Consider the following 5937-nt stretch of genomic DNA (forward strand, 5'->3'; position numbering starts at 1 on the left):
TTGCTTTTTTTCACTCATTTATTCAAGAGATTTTTAATTGAGAACTTATACCAAGCATTGTTTAAGATATTGAGGATTCAGGATGAACAAAGTCCTAAAGCAGATGGAGGTTATGTTTATGTAACAATGTCTTGCTTTATATGTCCATATATACAGGTCTATATAATTCCTTTTCTCTGCCCACATCGTATTCCTTTTTATCTTTGCATACAGATTATCTAGTACTCAAAGTGATTCATATTGTTGGATACATACAATGTTTCCAATATTTTGCTATTTCCAACAACGTATAAGTGCACATGTATACTTTCTCTTAATAGAAAGCGCAAGAAGTATAATTAGGGAGAACTGTATTTTTAATTCTAATACTGCCAAATTAACTTCAACAACTGACACTCCCATCAGTAGCACAGGAAAATGCTTGTCCCCTGACCCTCACTGACACTTGAGTCGATGTTCTGGGAGCAAAACTCTCTTATTTTAATTCACATTTCCCCCAATTATTAATGAGGTTAAACATCTTCAGGAACCAATTATAACTCCTTTTCAGTGAATTGTTTATTGTTATTCTTTGCACATTTAAAAATTGGTTGTCTTCCTTAACTAAAGGTGTGACTAATTTAATCTAATTATGAATCTTTTATCTCTTAAATATGGAGCAAAAACAGCTTGAGTCTAAACCTACTTTTTTTTTTAACATCTTTATTGAAGTATAAATGCGTTACAATGTTGTGTTAGTTTCTGCTGTACAACAAAGTGAATCAGCTATATGTATACATATATCCCCATATCCCCTCGCTCTTGTGTCTCCCTCCCACCCTCCCTATCCCACCCCTCTAGCTGGTCACAAAGCACCGAGCTGATCTCCCTGTGCTATGCGGTTGTTTCCCACTAGCTATCTATTTCACACTAAACCTGCTCTTAAGCTTCATATTGCTTTTTATTATACAGAAGATTTTGATTTTTATGTGGGCAAATCTGTCCATCTGTTACTTCATGTCTTTTGGATTTTATATCTTGCTTATGAAGGCCTCCATGCCAAAGTTATATAAACATTATCTTTGGCCTCTATATTTAAAAATGTTACTTTAAACATTAGTTATTTTTTTTTTAATGTATATGGACTTTTCTCTTAGTGACTTGGTGTGGTAGGCATCTAGGTTTCCTTTTCTTTTTGGTCTATTGATTGATTCTCAGTCCTCAACTAATATGTATTTAGTTACTATCGATTATAGCTTATTTTCATGTTTGGCAGGAGAAATTGCCCCTCTTGGTTCCTCTTTCTCAAAAACATCTTGGCTTTCCTTTTATTTTCTCTTCCAAAGTTTGGAAGTGTGGCTTATTGAGTTCCTTTCAAAAAACAATTCCTATGTGTTTTTTTTATTAAGATTTAATTGAATTTATAGAGAAGTGATATCTTTACAACCCAGAAATGTGGTCTCTTCTTCATTTACTCAAGTTTTCCATTAAGTTTTATAATATTTTTTCATCTAGGTCCTGGCATATTTCTCTCTGTTTCATTTCTAAAAACCTAATTATTTTGTTACAATTGTGAATGGGACGATTATCAAATTTTTATTCAGTTATTGCTAGAATGTGGAAAAGCCACCGATTTTTGTGTGTTGACCTTGGAGACAATCTCTTTACTTACCAGTTGTCACTTGATCCTCTGGGTGTCTGAGCAAAAAATTATATCATCTACAAATAATAAATATTTTTTCTCTTTCCCCCCCACCCCGATTCATCATTCTTATTTTTCTGATTAATTCATTAACTAAGACTTCCAATAAAGTTTTGACAATTTGAGGTGATAGTAAGCACACTTTCCTTGCTCCTAAACCTTTTATTATCAAGTATGACACTTGCTGTATGTTTCTAGTAGAAAACTTTAGCAAGATAAAAAGGCTCACTCTGTTGCTAACCCAGCATTTGATGAAAAGTGGATCTTGAATTTTATCAAATGCTTTTATCAGACATCTGTTAAGACATTATGTAGATTTTCTCCTTTAATCTATTAATGTAGCAAAACAAAAGATGACATAAGGTTCATTCAGCCAACACATATTTATTGAGTACCTATTATCTATGTGCCAAGAACTATGATAAATGCCAGGAATAAAAACAAGAACAAGAACAGAAAGTTTTCTGCCCTGAAGTTGAGCAATCTTTGCATTCTTAGGATAAACCCTATTTACTCTAGGTGTGTTACTCTTTCAGTATGCTGCAGGACTTGATTTGATATTGCTTTGCTTAGGATTTTTGCATCAACATTCCTGAGTGGAACCAGATTATGTTGCCCTGGGCCCCATTCAAAACTGACAGTTTTACAAGTTCTCAGTAAACAAACTGGAGCAAAGTATAGTGCTTCTCTCCATTTATTCAAGTCTTCTTTTAAATCTGTAATAAATTTTGCAGTTTTCTCCCTGTGGGTCTTAAACATTCCTTATTAAATATATTCCTAGATAATGTATTCATTTCATTATGAGTGAGATGTTTAAATCAACTCTTCTAATTATTTATTGCTTGGGTATATAAAACCAATTGATTTTTATATATTTGGTGTATGATTGGTTGCTTAGACAGAAATTTTTCAATAAGGCTTTTCATTTTTTTTTTTTTTGGTCAGCAGCTACATTTATTTTGACCAGACACAGGAGTCAGACGATACTCTCAACAATCAGACCATTAAGTCTTGTAAACAAAACAGGCAAAAAGGGAGAACTAACCAGGATCAGCATCTACCATTTTCCATGTGTGTTCACAAGGCTTTTTTTTTTTTTTTTTGAGTTGGCCTTGAGAAAGCTAGCAGAATACCAAGTACTAACGTGAAGAGACCCTATATGCACACACTGGACCTGTCATGTCCATCTCCCCACATCTGCTACCTTTGACTGGCAACAAGACAGGAAGGAATTATTAAATTATTAGGTAGCATGAAGTTATCCAGTAAGACGCGCACCTCCAGCTCAGGTTTGAGACACCAGACCTCAGAGTAAAGGAACTTATGTTAGGTGGTCTGTAAAAAATAATAGAAGACGAAGGTTTGGAAAGAGGATAAACAAGGAGACTTTAAAAAAATCTCTTCTCCTGGGATGACCTGTTTAAGATAGAAAAACCTTCCAATTTGACCCATTTCTGACTGACAGTCATGCCAAGGGTGAACCTTAAGGAAAACTAAGTTTAAACCTCTTACAGAATATCTCACCCCCACCTAGGGGTTGGGGCAAGAAAACCATTTTTAATGACTATTACAGAGGCATAACTTCCAACTTAAAAATGGCCTGAGACATCCCAGTTATATGCTGTAGAGAATCATGAGTCTGGGTTAGTCACATGGATACTGTGGGTCACATGACTCATGAACATGCCAAGTAGGCCGTGTTGCTCGGAAGCTCATCTAGTTTCTGGTCTGGTCCTGCCTTTAGTAATCCTGCAATGGCACTCGGGCACACGGTGAGGCCTTTGGCTCCACTTCCCTATAACCTAGCCCACACCCCTCTGCTCATCCTCAGGTGATCGGTCTGTTTGCTCCAGTGCCCTTGGAAAGTGAGGGCTTGATGTGCCTCCTGCCAGTGTACTGCTCGTGCGTGTTGCTGCTGGTGTGTTTCAAATACTACTGAAAACATGGTGCTTTTTTTTTCTGAGCATTTTCCTGGTACTGGGTCCAACAGGAAAATCCCCCATGGTCACCTCTCCCCTGGACCCGGGGTTATTTTTCCTCATTTTTTCTTTCTTTTCTCCTCAGACTTGTAGTAGGGGTTCCACAACATGAAAAGGAGAAGTATAATAGGGATGAGAAAGCAGGTGATGTAGGCAGATATATGGAATAGTCGTTGGTGGAGAGTCTTAGGTCCTTGTCCTCTGAAACAACTGGTTTTGGAGAAATCCTGGAGTAGAAACGTGGAGAGGATTGGAATCAGAGTTGTCATGGTGCCAACCGAGTAGTTGATTGCAGGGGTGCGGATCCACCTGCAGCCTCCATGAACACTGGTATGGCCACCTTCTTTTTAAAAGCATCCGTCATGGGGACACTTTGAAGAAGACTTATGTTGGGATGAGAAAGAAAGGCAACTGAAACACAAGCTCGCAAAACAGGAGGGACTTAAACCACACCGGGGGGTTGTGTAGCAGGGGATCTTTGAACTCCTCAGTATACCACTGCCGCAGGTTTCTCAGCTCCACCCGGTAGAGATCACAAGGCAGCACCGCCTGCAGGTCCACGAGCAGGGTGATGGGGATGTGGGAGAGGAAGTAGAGATCCAGCAGCCACTCCAGGCCGTGCCGGGCGCCCAGAGACCCCATCATCCGTCGGTTGGGCAGAGCAGGATCCCAGACTACCAGGCTTTTCATTTTTAACTGATATTTTTCCTGGTTATGAGACTTCAGGATAGACCATCATAATATGAGTAAATAGTAATATTTTCCTCTTCCTCGTCAATCACTAATCCTTTTCCCTCTGTGCCTGATCTTATTTCATGGGTTAGAAATTGCAGCACAATCTCGAGTAGTATTTATAATAAAGAACATCCTTGTATTTTTTTCTTCATTTAAAGTCAATGTTCCTAGAGTTTTATGGTTAGATAACCACATATTGAGATAAATAATCTGCACCAACTTGAGAAAGAAGATTTCATTCCTATTCTTGTCCTAGTTATCAGGTGCTTTTACTAAAAATGGATGTTGCATTTTTTGCAAAATAGTTTTTGACATATTTTGGAATAATCGCTTTATTTTTCTTCCGTGACATATAGATTTGAAAATTATATTAATTAATTCATGATATTGAATTATCTTTGCGTTCTTGAAAGAAAACCTGCATTATTTCACAAACAGCTGGGTAAATGTAGTATTGCATTTTAGATTTTGGCATCTAAATCTCAATATTTGTGAGGTTACTTTGTCATTTTCTCTTTTGTGTTAGTTTTATAAATTTTCGGTGTTAGAGTTTTGAACTGGGATTCTTTTCCCACATATTTTAATGTCCTTAGACATTAAAAAGAGTTAATAATTCAGAAAATTATTTGTTCTTTAAATTTTGAAATAATTTTGCTTTAAATCCTCTGAATAGGTAAATATTTACTTTTGTTTTTCAGTTTCTTCTTAAGAATGTTTCCTGCTTCTTCAGCAGTTAATATTCATGTTTGATAAGCATGAGAATAATTCTTAATATCAAGATTTTCAGATGTTTTCATGTCTAAGATTACACTTCCTTTCTTATCCCTAATTTTTTCCTCATCTCTTATTTTTCTTTGATTAGAATAGAGGTTTGTATATTTTATTCTTTTTGTTCTATATATTGTCTGCTTTTTTCTAAAGAACCACTCAGATTTATTTCTCTATTCTATTCCATTTTGTTTACAAATTTTAATTTCTGCTTTCATCTGTAATCATTTTTTCTTTTTTTTTCCCCCTTAGTCATGCTTTGTTTTGCTCTTAGCTTCTCAAGTTAATGGCTTAATTCATTTGTTTCTTTTATTATTTAAAAATAGTAAAAGTATGTTTTTTGCCTGATTATAGCTTTGGCTAAATACCACAGGTTTGAATATGTAGTGTGCTTATAATTATAATTTTCTAAGTATTTTGTAATTACACTTTGAATTTCCTATTTGACCCAGAAGAATATTGTTTTGTTTCTTTACATCAAAAACTGGGGAAAATTTTTTTTAATTATTCTTGTTCAGCTATCAATTTTGTTGCATTTTGATCAAAGAATATGGTCTGTATAGATCTGCCTTTTAGAAAATTCTGAGGTTTTCTTTGTGATCAAATATATATAAAATTTTAAGTGTTTCCAAATATTTTAAAAGGGAATATATCTTATATTTGAGGTTATTACATTTCCATGTGTATTTTCAAATTGACTCAATTGATGATATTATCAGATACTCCATTTCTTTGTCTATTGCCTATTTTAACTCTTAAGAACAGATAAGTGCT

General features: G+C 35.4%; 1 pseudogene; it reads right to left on the reverse strand.

Annotated features, from left to right (window-relative positions):
* Positions 1-3719: 3719 nt before the first annotated feature.
* LOC116753686 lies at positions 3720-4302 on the reverse strand (annotated as a pseudogene).
* Between the last annotated feature and the right edge of the window lie 1635 nt (positions 4303-5937).

This window comes from Phocoena sinus, chromosome 4, assembly GCF_008692025.1.
Source record: "Phocoena sinus isolate mPhoSin1 chromosome 4, mPhoSin1.pri, whole genome shotgun sequence".
NCBI classification, from domain to species: Eukaryota; Metazoa; Chordata; class Mammalia; order Artiodactyla; family Phocoenidae; genus Phocoena; species Phocoena sinus.